Raw genomic sequence first — 17,867 nt, 5'->3', positions numbered from 1 at the left:
CTTGTCGAAGATCAGGTGACCGTAGGTGGATGGATTTACATCTGGGTTCTCAATTCTGTTCCATTGGTCAATGTATCTGTCATTGTACCAGTACTCTAACACTTTTAAATAGCGACTTTAGATTCAAGAGAGCATATGTCCAACTTTAATGGGCGCAAGGAGTAGAAAGCCTGTCTTCTCACTGTGCTGCAGAAAACACTCAATGCCTTGTTTGAAGGGCTACCCACAGCCTTTCTCATTTGGCATCTGACTAATAGTGAAGCCAGAGGCTGCACATTTTAGCCCTGTACAATGAAGGTGGTACCACAACAACCTCCACCATCACTACCAGTTACCTTTGAGTCAAACCCAGCTTATGGTGACCCCGTGTGTGTCAGAGCAGGACTGTGCTCCGTAGGGTTTTCAATGACTGATTGTGTGGAAGTAGATCTCCAGGCCTTTCTTCTGAGGAGCCTCTGGGTAAATTTGAACTGCCAGCCTCTCAATTAGTAGCTGAGCGCTTAACCATTTGCTCCACCCAGAGACTCCTAAAGATGGTTAAAAAAAAAACCAAACCCATTGCCATTGGGTTGATTCCAACTCATAACGACCCTACAGGACAGAGTAGAACTGCCCCATAGGGTTTCCAAGGAGCAGCTGGTAGATTCAAACTGCTGACCTTTTGGTTGGCAGCCGAGATCTTAACCACTTACAGGAGCTATTTCAAAATTCAGCTCCAGATGTTGTTGTCATTTGCTGTTGAGTTGATTCCGACTCATGGTGACCCCATGTATACAGAGTTAAACTGCTCCATAGAGTTTTCAAGACTGTGACCTCTCCAAGCAGATCAACTCCAGATACTACGGACATGTTCTGGGATCCGAGAGAGAAAGGTTGCCAGTCCCACCACAAGGCTGGCCTTTGCTACTGCCAGAGGTGAGAGGAAACAAGACTGGTTCTAAGCAGAGCGGAGACTTACTCAGCACAGGCCCGTGGGAAAGACACAAATCTCTGATCCACTCACTCAAATTGCCAGACAGGAGTGTTACAAGTGACCACACCCTACAGGATTAGGGCTCTTAAACTTCCTCGACCGCCCAGCTTGGGTCCTCCTCCCTCCCCAAGTGTCCCTATGCGTGCACTATAAAAAATGGTCTGGCATCGTTTGTATTAATTATTCGGGTTTTGAATACACTTGGTGTTCATCACCACCATCATAATGAGAGTAGCTCTGCCTCCGGTTTGTATACGTATTCCCATGTATTCGGGCTCTTTTAATTATCTAATTTATCTCTACGATGTCTGCAGAACAGAAGGAGGAGTGAGTGCTGTTATAGCCGCGTTTATGGGTAAGGGAGCTTGAGCAAAGTCTCTCTAGTCTACCTGTGGAAGACATTTTTCTGACAGCCCACAGCAAGACTGGCTGCTGGCCTAGTCTCCCAGCTTTTGCTGGAGCTACTGCAAGCACATGAGAAGTGCAAAGCACACATTTATGACCGGAAGAAAACAATTACATGGGGAAAAAAAATTAGTAAATATTTTGTTATTGTTAGCTGCCCTGGCGTCGACCACAATTCTGGGCGACAATCGTATGTTACAGAGTAGAACTGCTCCGTAGGGTTTTCTTGGCTCTAATCTTTACAAAAGCAGATCACCAGGCCTTTTCTTCTGTGGGACACTGGGTTTGAGCCCTCAACCTTTCGGTTAGCAGCTGACAGCAAACCACTTGTGCCACTCAGGCACCTTATTAAACCCATTGCTGTCGAGTCGATTCTGACTCATAGCGACCCTATAGGGCAGAGGAGAACTACTCCACAGGGTTTCCAAAGAGTGGCTGCTGGATTCGAACTGCCAACCTTTTGGTTAGCAGCTGAGCTCTTAACCACTGCGCCACCAGGACCCCGCTAGTCTTCTTATTAGTAAATATAAATAACTTTAAATCACAGAAAAGTAGCCAATTAATTAAAGTTTATCAAAAACTAACACACATAAGTCAACAATGACATCTGTTAAATTGTACAATCATATGATTCCATGATTTTATCATCACAATAAGTACTATTTTTAATGACTATAACATTTTAGATCCCAAAGGTAGCACGCACTCTAAGTTTTACTAATCAATTACATGTATCAATTATATGGTACATACACACAATGGAGTATTACGGAACAATAAAGAACAATGATGAATCTGTGAAGCATTGCATAACATGGACGAATCTGGAGGGCACTATCTAAGTGAAGTAAGTCAATCACAAAAGGACAAATATTGTATGAGACCGCTACTGTAAAAATTCATGAAAAGGTTTACACACAAAAAGAAACAATCTTTGATGGTTACGAGGGAGGGGAGGGGTAGGGGGAAACACTAAATAGACCATAGATAAGTGGTAACTCTGGTGAAGGGTAAGACAGTACACAATACTGGGGAGGCCAGCACAACTCGTACAAGGCAAGGTCATGGAAGTTCCATTGACACATCCAAACTCCCTGAGGGACCGTATTGCTAGGCTGAGGGCTGTGGGGACCATGATCTCAAGAAACATCTAGCTCAACCGGCATAACATAGTTTAAAAAGAAAATGTTCTACATTCTACCTTGGTAAGTAGCATCTGGGGTCTAAAGCCTGTGAGCAGCCAAGATACTCCACTGGTCTCACCTCTTCGGGAGCAAAGGAGAATGAAGAAAACATGATACAAGGAAAAGATGAGTCCAAAGGACTAATGGACCACAACTACCACAGCCTCCACCAGACTGAGTCCAGTACAACTAGATGGTGCCCGGCTACCACCACTGACTGCTCTGACAGGGATCACAACAGAGGGTCCCAGACAGAGTTGGAGAAAAATGTAGAACAAAATTCTAACTCACAAAAAAAGACCAGACTTACTGGCCTGACAGAGACTGGAGAAACCCAGAGAGCATGGCCCCCAGACACCCTTTTAGCTCAGTAATGAAGTCACCCCCAAGATTCACCCTTCAGCCAAAGATTAGACAGCTCCATAAAACAAAACAAGACATGGGGCACAACAGCCCAGGGACAAGAACTAGAAAGCAAGAGGGGACAGGAAAGCTGGTAATAGGGAACCCAAGGTTGAGAAGGGAGAGTGTTGACATGTCATGGGGTTGTTAACCAATGTCATAAAACAATATGTGTACTAACTGTTTAATGAGAAACTATTTGTTTTGTAAACCTTCATCTAAAGTACAATAAAGAAAAATTTTTTTTAAACCTGTAGATGTAGAAATATTTAAGGTTTTTCTCCAAAATGAAGTTTTATAAATTGTAATATAGCACTGTGTTCCTTCATAATGCCCAATAATGCCTGTGGGGAAAAAACTGAAATCTGCATTTTTCACATCTCAGACTCTTTGTATAGCACTTTGTTTTCTGAATAATGTTTTTTTCATCGTATATCTCTATCTTATTTTAATCATAATCTGATTAATGTACATTTGACTCTGAACTGATGCAAATACGAAAACATATACAAAGGTTTCTGTAGCAATAGAATGCTGTGGTTTTCAAAAAGCAAGGGCCCGATTTTTCCTAGGAAAATCCAGAAACTGGAATATATGTCTTCGTTTGAAGAAGCCAGTTTTTCTTGTCTCAACTTTTACAAAAGCTAGAGAATTCCCTGCAGATTACTGGAAACTCAGCTATTGAAATCCTACCTTCTTGTGGAGGCTTCTGTCTTGTTCCTGTGAAAAATGAACAGGTAGCTTTCAAATATATATACATATACATATATATATTATTTCCAGAGCATTGGACCTCAAAAATGACTTTATATTTCTCAGATGCTGCTAACGGGGGGAGCAGAGCAGTTAGAGTAGACGGCGTTCCAGGTCCTTCTCAGACCCTCTCTCTGCAGTCAAAGCAACCCCACTTGTCTCTATCCCAAGGAAGGTTTTAAACAAAAAGTGGCTCCTTAAAAGCGGTGACATAAGAGGTTGCGGGGTAGAAGACATCTCCTAGGTATATCAGAACCACCTATGTGGCTTTTTCAATCTGCACATGAGATGTGCCCATCAGATTTCGAAATGACTCAACGTTGGGGATCTTTTTTTATAGTCAACATACCTGTGACTGATTCTCATCTCGTGTGGGGTTTACTTTAGATGGACTGGGATTTGAAAAAGAAAAGAAGGAAGAATATTTTAGAACTACTACACTCCACATTTGCAGATTGTGCAGAATTCCCTCCTAAGTAACATGGTGTGGAAGATGAAGGGCACCCAAGACCCCACTCTGTGCCAAGCTCCAGGATACCAGGAAGTTTATATGAACGATTCGAGTGGATCCTTAACGTACTCCTACGATGCTGGTATATTGGCTCTATTTTACTGATAATCAATCTAAGTCTTGGAAAGGTACTTAGATAGAGATCTTCCAGCTAGGCCAAAAAGAAGGCTTTGTAAGGTTTTCTCTGTGCCCCAGAATTTATTAGATTAGTCTCAGACTGAGAAATGTGGAGGGGACCATTCAGTTGAGAAGAACAGTGAAAATTCTTTGAAAGCAAAAGTTGAGCTAATGGCAGCTTTCTGGGATGAGGCACACAAAATGGATACTTACATGGTGGTGAGTGAGAAAAGTGTCCAAAGCAGAAAATTTTAAAGGAATTTGAGAAGGCATCCTTTAGCCTTCTCCTCCTTGCAAGCAACACTGTCCTACCCACCCCTCATCCACCAGATGTGAGAGTGAAAAATGGTTGATTGGTGCCAAAGCCCAAACCTACATACTTCACAGTTTTATGTAGATCTGGTGATGCTGGCTGCGTTCGAGTCTGGTGATGGCTGAGTTCACCACTGCTGGATTTCCCAAATCCTGCCTAACTTTATTGCTTTCATACACTTTCACTTCCCAAATTGCTAAGTACCTGAAAGAGGCATCTTGGGACTTATCCTGCCATTATACGGTTTCTCGATGTTGTCATTGCTTCATTTGCATATTTTCTCAGCGTCTTAGCGAAGTTAATTTTCCATTATGTGCTTTTTTGCACCACTCTGAAGAAAAGATCACCTAAATCATATTTTAGTGCAGACTTATAGAATAATTATACTCTCAGCAATCAGCAGCGGTGTCACATTTCAAAAGCCTCGGAATTATTCTGCTTGTCATGATTCGAATTCCATTTTTCAGACTCTCATCCAAAGTTAAACCATGTCAGTGATTGTATGGGCTTGAAATCTGTGATGACTTAACACTACCTTCTCTCTCTCTATCATTTAAACTCACTGTGAAGAACTCACAGAGAAAATGACTAGATTCGGAATAACAAGTTTCTCACAAAACGTCTTGTCATCTGGGAAGAATAACATTTTAGGTGTTCTTTTACTGAGCCATGAGATGTGGTCTCCAAAAGGCAGCACTGAACTGAATTCCAATTTTGTTTTGCCCGTTATTAGTAAATTGTTCAGGGAATATTTCAATCACCCATGGCTGGCGTTTCACTCTGTGTGTGTTTTTTTAAAAGGTTGTCGTTTTCAGTACTTATGTTTAAGAATGTATGTGAAAGCTGCACAATGAAAACAGGAGCTCGCTGAAGAGCTGATGCGTTTGAATTGTGGTGTTGGCAAAGAATATTGAATACACCTTGGACTATCAGTAGAATGAACAAAACTGTCTTGGAGGAAGTACAGCCAAAACGTTCCTTAGCAACAAGGATGGCAAGACTTCCTCTTGTTGACCCTTTGGACATGTCATCAGGAAAGACCAATCACTAGAAAAGGACATCACGTTTGTAAAGTAGAAGGTCAGTGAAAATCAGGGAAATGCTTCATGAGATGGATTGACACAATCGCTGTAACAATGAACTCCAACTTATCTACAATCGTGAGGATGGCGCAGGACTAGGCAATGTTTTGTTCTGCTCTACATAAGGTTGCTCTGAGCCACCTGGACAGCAACTAGCAACAATGTTCAGGAAATATTTTAACACAAGTTAGGAGCCATAAGGACTTACAAAGAAAGTGTCTTTTCCTCAACAGGGCATCACCTGAGATTCAATGACGATATTTTGGAACACGAATTCCTTCAGGCCTGTGTTAGAGAACCGATTGCAGCACTATGTGGTGGTATCCGGAAGAATTATTTGCACGAGGCCTGCAGGTCATCAACAGGAGACCCTTTCTCGCACACAATCATCTGCTCAGCTTGGTTAGTTTATGGTCTCCTTTCCTCAACTTGAATGGATTTTGTAGGAACTTGCTGGGCTTCACACTTCACCTCATAAACAGAGTGATGTAGCTTTGAACCATCCCCAAAGAAACTATAAGAACGTATGAAACAGACTTTATCAAGAGAGGTGCTTTGTAATTATGAAGTGTTATGATCTGCTGTATGCCATAAACACCTGAACAAATCTAAAGCTGTAGACGTGCAGTTCCTCTCTGAAGTGTGAGGCTGCCATATACATGAAGACTCAGAATAATCCTGTAAATGTGAATATTTTCCTCTATTTCATTGATTTCTACTTCCATCATGGATGACTTTTCACTCTGAGGGGGGGAAAAAAACACTGCTAAAATGGGCATTTCCATTTCACAGAAAATCATGGTGTTGAAATGAATCAACAATAGAAAGATATTTTTTATAAAATTTATGATTTTTTTCAGATGGATTGATCCCAAATAATAAGACTCATGAAAATACCATTCAGCTAATACTCTGAGGCCCAAAGAGGACTGATCTAAGTTATTTTTTTTTTAAAATAAAACAATACTCATGTTACATTTCTGTATCATTTGGGTTTAGTTTTTGACAAACATTTACATGACAGAGGCAACTGTTGTACTTTCTTAATTCGGTGACTTGAGAGAGAGAGAAAAGCAAGAGAGATGAGGACAGCCTTGGAAAGAATTTCTGAAAATTTGTAGTTTTTGAAAATCATGCTCAGGATCAATTCTTTTCATTCTGACTCTTAGCGACCCTGTAAGACAGACTAGAACTGTCTCATAGGGCTTCCAAGGAGCGGTTGATGGATTTGAACTGCCGACATTTTGGTTAGTAGCCAAAATCTTAACCACTGCGCCACCAGGGCTCCAAGTGTTGTATGATGTTCAAAATATTTCCTTGAAATAGTTGGCTTCTTGGGAATTTGTGTTGATGTTGTTGCTATTTTGGAGGGGTTTTTTTAGATTTTGGTTGCTCATGTTTCTGGTTATTTCATTTGCAACTAGCATTATATGCTGCAAGAACTTTAAGCCATGCATTTTCAAGGGCCATGCCAAGAGTAAAAGGAGCCCTGGTGAGGCAGTGTTAGAAGTGCTTGGCTGCTAACTGAAAGGTTGGTGGTTGGAACCCAGCAGCTGTTCCACGGGAGAAAGATGTAGCAGTCTTTTTGTGAAAAGATTACAGCCTTAGAAACCTTATGGGGCAGTTCTGCTCTGTCCTATAAGGTTGCTGTGAGTCCAAATGACTCCGTGGCAATGGATTTGGCTTTGGCCAAGAGCAATCTGATTCAACTAATTTCTGGGATGCGAATAAACTGCCTAGATACTGAAGTCAGCCAAATTCCAATTATGCAAATGAAAATAATTCATGACCTAAAAATTATATCCCAATTCCTAATATCCTGTTGTACCAGAAGTGAACATACTAATTGTCAAAGAGGCTACAAACCTTTAACTACAAATAACCATTATACATTCCAATGTAAAAAGGTAATTTGGGGTATTCGAAATCCCCCAAAATAGTGATACCTTGAAAACACCCCAAACAGCTGACTCAGATCATCCTTTCCCATTCCTGTCACTGCTGCCAATATTCCCCCCATTGGTCAGGCTCAGGACATAAAGGGTTAATTCCAACTTTGTTTTAGCTCCCGGAGCAACCAGGCACCTCTCTTTTTCAGCTTTCCAAATGAAACCAGTTCCCATAGAGTCGATTCTGACTCACGGCAACCCCATGTGTGAGAGAATAAGAACTGTGCTCCATAGGGTTTTCAATGGCTAATTTTTCAGAAGTAGATCCCCAGGCCTTTCTTCCGAGGTGCCTCTGGTTGTACTTGACCCAAAAACCTCTATGTTAGCTGCCAAGTGCATTAACTGTTGCACTACCCCGGGACTCCCAATCCCAAACTAACTTGACCTTTATTATGTCTTTCTCCTGGTGCTTTAGTAGACTAGTTGTTTCCCTTATCCACATTGAGTTTTGACCAATGGGAAATGTGTTTCCTGATGCCACTCTGATCTTTTATTATGTAGGTAGATAGACAGGTAGATTGATAGAAAGCTAGATAGAGAAATAGATGGCAAGATAGATGATAGATGATTGATAAATGATAGACAGACAGATAGATAGATAGATGATAAATAGACAGCTGATAGATATTATTTGACGTTCTAATAAAGTCCTCAGCCCAGTACTTTATACTTCCTGTCACACCTCTTCATGTTGCAGTCTTTCCTCTGCCTTTGCTTGCTCTTATTCTTATCTGCTAGACCTTAGAATGTTTCTCTTCTCTCTAAATATCCAAATTCTAAAAATGTTAAAGTTCAAGTGGAATTAAACTATTTCTCTGAAGCCATCTCTAGAAGCTTACATTCAAGAATCTCTTCTTCACTTTCGATATCTTTAGCACTTTTTATGCCGTGGCCTGCATCTATACACCTATTTTCTGGTAGTTTCGTGTATGTAAGCTAGTTTAGTGATGAGCTGGTTCTTGTATTTCTTTTCTATTCCACCAATTTGAGTTTTCTAAACGGCAGATTTTGAGTCATTTGTACTTTATAAAATCAGTTTGGTTCAATGAGTCTTTTTTTAAAGAGATTAAAATAGAAAATATCAGAGGGAGATGCATAGAGAAAGGTAAGTATTGTTCTATGATTCTTTTGTTTTGGATATATATACGTACATGTGAAATATATATATGTGTATATATATATATATATATATATAATCACCAAAGTGTAAAATGTATTTTTGACTGTGAGTCACGACAATAAAGTTTTTAAAAACTCTGCCCAAATCATGTTTATACTCATTTATTCATATGTAGACTTATTCATCCATTCAACATGTTGAGTACACTTGAAATATAAAAAAGAATAAAATGGTCTCTATCTTTGAGAGCCTGGCATTCTACTAGGGAAATTGATATGCATACAAACAATTTTAGTATGATGTACCTAAAATCTGAAGAGCAGTGTATAAACAATGCTCTGAGAACATAGAGGAGGAAGTAATAGCAATTACTTAAAGGTCTTTTGTTGACTCACGTTCTTCATTTTTCATTTTCCCAGTCAGAAATTGACATGATAATTTTAATTTAATTTTTTTTTGGGAGATATGCATGAAGTCTGTCTTAGTTATCTAGTACTGCTATAATAGAAATACCACAAGTGGATGGCTTCAACAAACAGAAGTTTATTCTCTCACAGTCTAGAAGGCTCGAAGTCCAAATTCAGGTGCCAGCTCCAAAGGAAGGCTTTCTCTCTCTGTCGGCTCTGGAGGAAGGTCCTGGTCATCAATCTTCCCCTGGTTGAGGAGCTTCTCAGTGCAGGAACCCCAGGGTTCAAAGGACATACTCTGCTCCCAGTGCTGCTCTCTTGGTGGTATGAGGTCCCTATGTCTCTCTGCTCGATTCTCCCTTTTATATCTCAAAAGAGAATGGCTTGAGACACAATCCAGTCTTATAGATTGTGTTCTGCCTCATTAACATAACTGCCAATAATCCCATCTCATCAACATCACAGAGATAGGATTTACAACATACAGGAAAATCACACCAGATGGCAAAATGGTGGACAATCATACGACATGGAGAATCATGGCCCAGCCAAGTTGACACGCATTTTGGGGGGACATAATTCAATCCATGACAAAGTCAAAGTTTACTGTGGCAGAAACTCAAAAAATGCTATCAGATATAAGCCATCAGGAATTTGCAGATGTCTTAGGAAATACTTTCCACACGACACGGAGTAGGATCTTATACAAGTCTTATTTAATCCTGAAAGGAAAGCTGACATCTGGGTTACATAAACATAACACTGCAGCAAGAACTTTCTTTTCCTTCTAAATTTAATTAATTTTGTTATTGTTGTTGAGAATATACACAGCAAAACATACACCAATTCATTAACTGATTTATTAAGTTAATTAACTCAATTAATTTTTTTTAAAATGTTAATCTCACACCCATTTTCTTCTCTTCATTTAAATGAGTTGTATGGTTATTTCTGGAGCCCTGGTGGTCCAGTGGTTAAGAGCTCGGATGAGCAGCTGTTCAAATCCATTAGCCGCTCCTTGGAAACCTTATGGGGCAGTTCTGCTCTGTCATATAGGGTTGCTATGAGTCGGAATCCAGTTGATGGCAACAGGTAATGGGTTTATATAGTTATTGGAAAATAGTTAAGCTATAATATGAAATTCTGCTTAGGGAGGTTGTAAAAATGGTAATTCCTTTTTAACAGGCTTGAACTGTTTTTAAAAAGTGATGTTTAGGCTCATACTTCAGGAAAGCTGTGTCTATTTAGAAGAAAAAATTGCTGAAAAAAAATTGACCTCCATAAAGTTGCTGTTTATACAAAATGAGAAATTTTGGTTATAGTAAATCACCTGTCCTATTCTTTCCTCATATTATTAAAACAATATGCAAATATATTGCAATATAACATAAATTTAAACAGTAGTGTATGCATGAAAATCTAGACTGATAAATGTTGATGTCAAAAAATCATATAAATGAATCATAAAAATATTTGGTAAAATGTACCAGATTTAAAATACAGAGGATGGTATTATATTTTAATATTTTTTCTCTTAAATGTAATGTTCTTTGGGTTGATTGGGTCGACATTAAGAGCCAAGTAAAGAAAAAACTTTTAAAGAGGATTTGAAAAACACTTGAGAGTTTCTTTGACATAGCAGAAAGTAAAATTCCAGTCAGATTAAAAAAAAAAAACAGAGCGGTGTTCTTCTGCAAATGTAACCAAAACATGCCACCAATTTTTAAATCGGGTGCTTTCTGGAAACCTCATTAAACATGCCCTAAATGAGTAACCTATCTGTTCCTTTGGATTCCTCGTACCTGAGTTTTGAATAAGTGGTATCTGATTTTTTCTCCAGCCATAATTAATTTTTGTCATTATTCTTCGTTTGGAGCCCATGACCAGTTTTTATGCGTTTTGGTTTCCAGGCTTAATTTCAAAGTGAAGGAGTTTCTCTGGACAGTTAAATGCGTATCTGTACTGTCTCTCCCCACACTTGCATCAGCTGCAGTCTGTTGCCTGCATTGTGCTGCGTGAAGCCTTTTTAGCAACACATTTCCTATGGCTAAATCATGCTGTACAGTTGTGGGGAACTGCTTGCTTGTTTTGAGAAATCATCGTCCAGAAACCAAATCTCTGAAGTTTATGCCCATATTAGGAGGTTGATTGAATTACCTAAAAAAAGAATCCTCATTTTATTTAACCTCTGAAAAACTGTAAAATTTTATTACATTGTAAATATATGACATTGTTGAAATACATGTATGTCCATATGTATATGAAGTATGGACATACCACAATTTATTATATAATGACGTAAGTTGTTATTAGGTCTAAACTCGTGTAATAAAATTTCAGGTCCCTGGGTTTTCTTGAAACCGTCTAGTTTTCATTGCTGAGGAGTCCGAGGGGACTGACTTAATTTCTCAAAATAAATATTATCTGTGTGTATGCAGGCATGTCTATGAGGATTTTCCTATGATCTACATAAATAGTTTTTATACATTGATAATATCTATTTACTTTGTTGAGAATCTTTCCTTTCGAGATTAGGTAGAACTTTACAAAATCAATCTGTCTTAATTCTTATATCTCCTCTGGTCTGTAGGGCATGGTGAAGTCATCCAGACCAAGAACGAACCGCCAACAATTGTATAGGGCTTCATACTTGGAGTTATCTCGTACGCCAGTGCACCGGATTCTCCTAATAACCGTCTGAAATAGACAAAGCATGAAATATTTGTCTTGCCAATTAACAGATGAGAAAACTGAGGCCCAAACAGGTGATGATATTCCTGTAAGAAGTAGTAGTAAGAGGAGGAGCTAGGCCACAAATCCGTATCTTCTGTCTTCTAATTCTGTACATTGTGCGTATAACATGAACACATGAAATAGCAAAAACCCAGTATTCATCCTTCCACTTGTCCATGCCTGGTGCCAATATGCTGACTTTCACTTGTTTTGAAAGCTCCCGTAAGGCCTATCTGGGCACAGAGAGCCAGCTCCTCCTTACATCTTCCCTCGCCACCCCTGCGTAGGCTGTCGGCCTTAGCTCTGCTCTGGCCTGTCTTCTAGTTCAGTAGAGTTTGGGAACTCACAGCGGTGAACAATTCTGTGAAGCTCAGGGTTAAGCTAAAACCCAGGGATGAAAATCTGGTCAGTGAGTGGTTTTCTAGAATTTGAGTTCCCTTGACTTACTACAGGAGCCCTGATGGCACAGTGGTTAAGAGCTCGGCTGCTAACCAAAAAGTCTGCAGTTCAAATCCACCAGCTGGTCCTTCGAAACCCTATGGGGCAGTTCTACTCTGTCTTACAGGGTCACTGCGAGTCGGAATCAACTCGATGGCAATGGGTTTGGTTTTTTGGGTTTTCCTTGCCAGGCACTGTGTTGGATGCTTCCTATTTGGCAGGTCTGTTATTACCCACAAGAATCTATGACTTAGGATTTCTCAATCCCTCTTTAAGATGAACTAATGAGATAAGGGAACATTCGGTGACTTACCAAAATGCCCTTAATACATAGGTGGGAGCCTGGAAATCAACCCAAGTTCTGTGCGGCCAAAAACCCAGGATCTTTCCACTACAGCATTCTTTGGGAAGAATGCTTGCAAGGACGCTTGTTCTTAGAAGTGGAGTTTCTGAAGACATCTTGACCTGTTGTTACACTTTTGCATAAGAACATCCAGCCATTTTTTTTTTGTTTTAATCAAGGTGTCAACATTACCTTCTGTTTTCACTTACATAAGCAGAAGACCTGACGTATACAATGAGCCTTAGAACTTCCTCACTCAGGTCACAGGAAAGGGGTTGCTGTGAGAAGCCGTGCAGACTGGTTATCAAACAGGACTGGAGTGAAACCAAAAGCAATTTTTATGACAACTGTCATAGAGAGTCAAGGTTAAGCTGTATTACATGATCTTGGCTTATAAATTAGCTGAACTCCATCAACCATATATTTAATTCATGACTGTTTTTGCAACCCCAGCAATAAATAGAAAGCTTGCAAAGCATATATTTCTGGATGAGGGCATTCAGGGAAATCAAAAGACAGAGTGGGAAATGCTTGTTAAAAATTTAAGTAGGTATCTGTTCCTTGAAAGGAGAAGTTATTAAAAATCTCACACAATGAAAGCCATCTAACTAATTCCTACTGTCCACACCAATAGTTCATAATTCTTCTTTTAAAAAATATTAATTGTCTCACCAATCCAGTAATATTCTTTAACTTGTATATTCGTTTGCATGTTTGTTTTTATCACAGATTTCAGTCAAATACCTTGGACTCTAAAACAATTAGGAGTATTTTAGAAATAGACTAGTGTGAAGTCAGGGAAATAGACTGGTCTGTAACCAGTAGTGTTCACAAAACAAGTCAGTATTTCCAAGTTCTCAGAGAAAAGATGTATAAGTAAATCTCACTTTCAGAAAATCAAATCTATATGTATTCAATCTATAAAACAGACAAATCATGCAGTAACCTCACTGTAGATTTATTGCCACTGCTAATACAGCAAAAACAGATTTCAGTGTATCAAGACAGCAGAAATATTTATAATCAAATCTCCTAGATTCTAGTCAGTGTTCTGAGCCCTGGTGGTGCAGTGGTTAAGAGCTTGGCTGTTAACCAAAAGGTCAGCAGTTGTAATCCACCAGGCACTCCTTGGAAACCCTATGGGGCAGCTCTACTCTGTCCTATAGGGTCGCTATGAGTCAGAATTGACTTGACAGCGATGGGTTTGGTTTGATTTTGGAGTCAGCATTCAATTTGAGGACCATCTATACTTGACTGCTGACTAAACCTTTAAATCGCCTTAAAAGAACCTCTCTCTGTTCCCACCCCTCCCCTAAAAAAATCTATCCTCCTGTCTAAATTTTTAAGTAAACTTGAAAGGTGTTCTTGTATATACACCCTACAAATATGTTCTGATTCTTCAAACTTTAAGTATCATAAAAAATGTTCTTTTCCACAGGAAACGTGGCTCAAAGAACAGGCAAGACTGGATGCCAACCTTAAGAATTCTTGGAACTTTTTATAGGATCCCTGAGGGATTTCCCAGCTCCTCCCATTCAGTTAATTCCCTGGGAATTATGGGCCTTCTTTTCTCTGCAGTGCAGACATATTAACTCTTCCAGTGATGTGCTCATAAGTCAATTAATAAAACTATACTGACTCTTTGTGTCTTGTGATTAACCTTCATTTTTTTCAAAGGGCTTGTTGTTGCTGTTAATTGCCTTTGAGTTCATAGGTCACTAGTAGTGCAGACACTTAAGCGTTCAACTACTAGCTGGAAGGTTGGTGATTCGAACACACCCAGAAGTGCCTAGAGAAATAGGCCTGGTGATCTGCTTCCGAAAGTCACAGCATTGAAAACCCTCTGGAGCAGTTCTGCTCTGCTGTCTTAGTCATCTAGCACTGCTATAACAGAAATACCACAGGTGGATGGCCTTAACAAATAGAAATTGATTCTCTCACAATCTAGGAAGCTAGAAGTCCAAATTGAGGGTTCCAGCTCCAGGGCAAGTCTTTCCCTCTCTGTCAGCTCTGGGGGGAAGATCCTTGTCATCAATCTTCCCCTGGTCTAGGAGCTTCTTAATGCAAGGACTCCGGGTCCAAAGGACACATGCTGCTTCTGGCTCTTCTTTCTTGGTGGTAATGTGGTCCCTTCCCTCTCTGCTGATTCTCTCTTTTATATCTCAAAAGAGATTGACTCAAGATACAACCTAATCCTGTAGACTGAGTCCTGCCTCCTTAACATAAATGCCTCTAATCCTGCCTCATTAACATCACAGAAGTTAGGATTTACACCACATAGGATAATCCCATCAGATCACAAAATGGTGGGCAACCACACAATACTGGGAATCATGGCCTAGCCAGGTTGACACACATTTTTGGAGGACATAGTTCAACCCATAACATCTGTACCCATGGAGTCACCATAATTCAAATGGCTAAGGGGGTTGAATTCATCTTTGAGATAAAGTCGTTTTCACCAAACATCTTAATCTGGTGCCAGATGAAGACTAAAAATAATTCTGGCATAAAACATCCGTGAAAAATTCAAAGTGGGAGTCTTGTTCACCAACCACTCCAGATTCTCCCAAAATAGTAACACACCCCATTACAGGACATAACATAAAACTGCTGGCAAAAACAAAAGTCATAAACTGAGAAAAGAACATACAGCTACCAAAACATGCGTTTACCAAACTGATTTGAAAAAGTATGTCGAAACAGCAACCTGCACCCGAATGTTTATTACACCTTATTCATGGTCACCAAAAACTAAAAGCAACCCAGATGTCCTTCAATAGGTGATTTGATAAACTGTGGTACATAATACGATAGAATATTATTCAGTGATGAAAAGAAATGAGCTATCAAGCCATGAAAAGACATAGAGGAACCTTAAATGCATATTGCTTAGGGAAAGAAGCCATTCTGAAAAGGCTACATATTATGATTACAAATATCTGATAGTGAGGACTAAGACGCACCTGACCCAAGCCATGGTATTTTCAATAGCCCCACATACATGAGAAAGCTGGACAATTAATAAGGAAGCCCGAAGAATTGATGCCTTTGAATTCTGGTGTTGGCAAAGAATACTGAATATACCATTGACTGCTAGAAGAACAAACAAATCTGTCTTGGAAGAAGTACAGGCAGAATGTTCCTTATAAATGAGGATGGTGAGACTTCATCTCATGCACTTTGGACATGTTATCAGGAGCACCAGTCCCTGGAGAAGGACGTCATGGAAAATGAGGAAGACCCTCTACAAAATGGACAGACACAGGGGCTGCAACAATGAGCTCAAACACAGCAAGGATTGTGAGGATGGTGCAGGACTGGGCAGTGTTCTGTTCTGTTGTACATAGGATTGCTACAAGCTGGAACAACAATCTGATATTCTAGCAAAAAATAATAATGATGGTAAAATCAGTGATGGTGTTTAGAGGTTCAGTGGAGTGGGAGCTGGTTGAACAGGTGAAGCACATGGGGATTTTAAGGACAGTGAAACTGTTCCGTATGATACTGTGGTGCTGAATACAAAACATTAAGCATTTGTCAAAATACGAAACATTTTATATCATCAAGAATAAACTTCAACATATACACAATTTTTTTAAAGCGCATTTGTGAGTTCAAGAGATCTCAGGATGCAACACATCAGATAAATCTCAACTGAGGGACATTCTAGAAACTACGTGACTAATAATCCTCAAAACTATCCAGATCATCAAAAACATGGAGAGTCTGAGAAACTGTCAAATCAAGAGGAGCCGGAAGAGACGTGACTAGTAAACGTAATGTACTGTCCTGAATGGGCTCCTGGAACAGAAAAAAATTAGGGAAAAACGGAGGAAATGTGAATGGAGTGTGGACGTTAGAGAATAGTGATGTATCAAGAGCATATCAAGAAGGAATCCAAATTAACCTTTGCAATAACTCTGTAAATCTAAAAATGTTCTAAAATAAAGAGCTTATTTAAAAATTTTTTATAGTGTTATAGGTGTTTTTAAATTTTACTGTGGTAAAATATGTGTAGCAAAAAATTTGCCATTGTGTTCATTTTTAAGTGTACAATCCAGTAACATTAATTGCATTCACCATGTTCTGCAGCCATCACCACTATCTAGTTCCAAAACTCTCTCATCATCCCAAACACAAATGCTGCCTCCCTTAAGAAGTAAGTCCCTATTTCCCCTTCCCCTCAGCCCCTGGTAACCACCAATAAACTTCGTCTCTACGTATTTGTCTATTCCAGATATTTCACGTAAGTAGGATCATACAATATTTGTCTGCGTCTGACTTATTTCACTATGCATAATACTTTCAAGGTTCATCCATGTATCAGAACTTCATTTCTCTTTATGACTGAGAGTAGACTATCCATTGTATGTATAGACTATATTTTGTGTATCCATTCTGTCTGTGGGTACTTAGGATCTTTCTACATTTTGGCTATTTTGAATAGTGCTGTAATGAACATTAGTGTCCAAGTAGCCTATAAAAATGGCATAGCAGCAGCATCTGACCTCCTCTAACTTCACAAGGGAGAAGGAGAATCAGCATCAGCAGCCCAAGGCTGATTCCATTGAGGTGGGGTTCAGACATGCCTCCTCTCTCTGCCATCTTTACTAACTCTGACAACAACCATCCCTCCCACAGTGCTCTCTACTTCTCTGCTGGGTTCAATAATTCATTGCAATGGCCATACAGAACTCACAGACCATACTCATGATTATGGGGTTTACTAGGGAAGTAACGCGTTACAGTTCAGGCTCAGGAACACTCAAGGATACAGTTCTTCCATCAGGACTGCCTCTTCCCAGCCGTGCTTGCAGGCCCACCTCTCCCTGGGCCTGGGCCTCTGCCCACAGGCACTCAGCTTTCTCGGTGGGCTGGGAAGCTCACTGCACCGTCTCCTGCGACGAGTCTCTCCGGCCAGGTCTCTCCGGCCGGGTCTCTCCTCTGCTGCTTCTCACCTCTTCGGGGTTACGGCTCTCACTCTCTCTCTCTCTCCTGGTCCCCAGGAGCCTCCCGGCGCAGGGATCCCAGGTCTAAAGGACACACTGGCTCCTCGCTGTTCTTCCTTGATGCTGGTGGCAGTCTTCTCTCTTTTGGAGTCATATTTAAGAATATCATATCCATTTTAAAACAA

Source organism: Trichechus manatus, unplaced genomic scaffold (genome assembly GCF_000243295.1).
Source record: "Trichechus manatus latirostris isolate Lorelei unplaced genomic scaffold, TriManLat1.0 scaffold00062, whole genome shotgun sequence".
In the NCBI taxonomy this organism is placed as follows: Eukaryota; Metazoa; Chordata; class Mammalia; order Sirenia; family Trichechidae; genus Trichechus; species Trichechus manatus.
Note: the sequence above shows the minus strand (reverse complement) of the source record.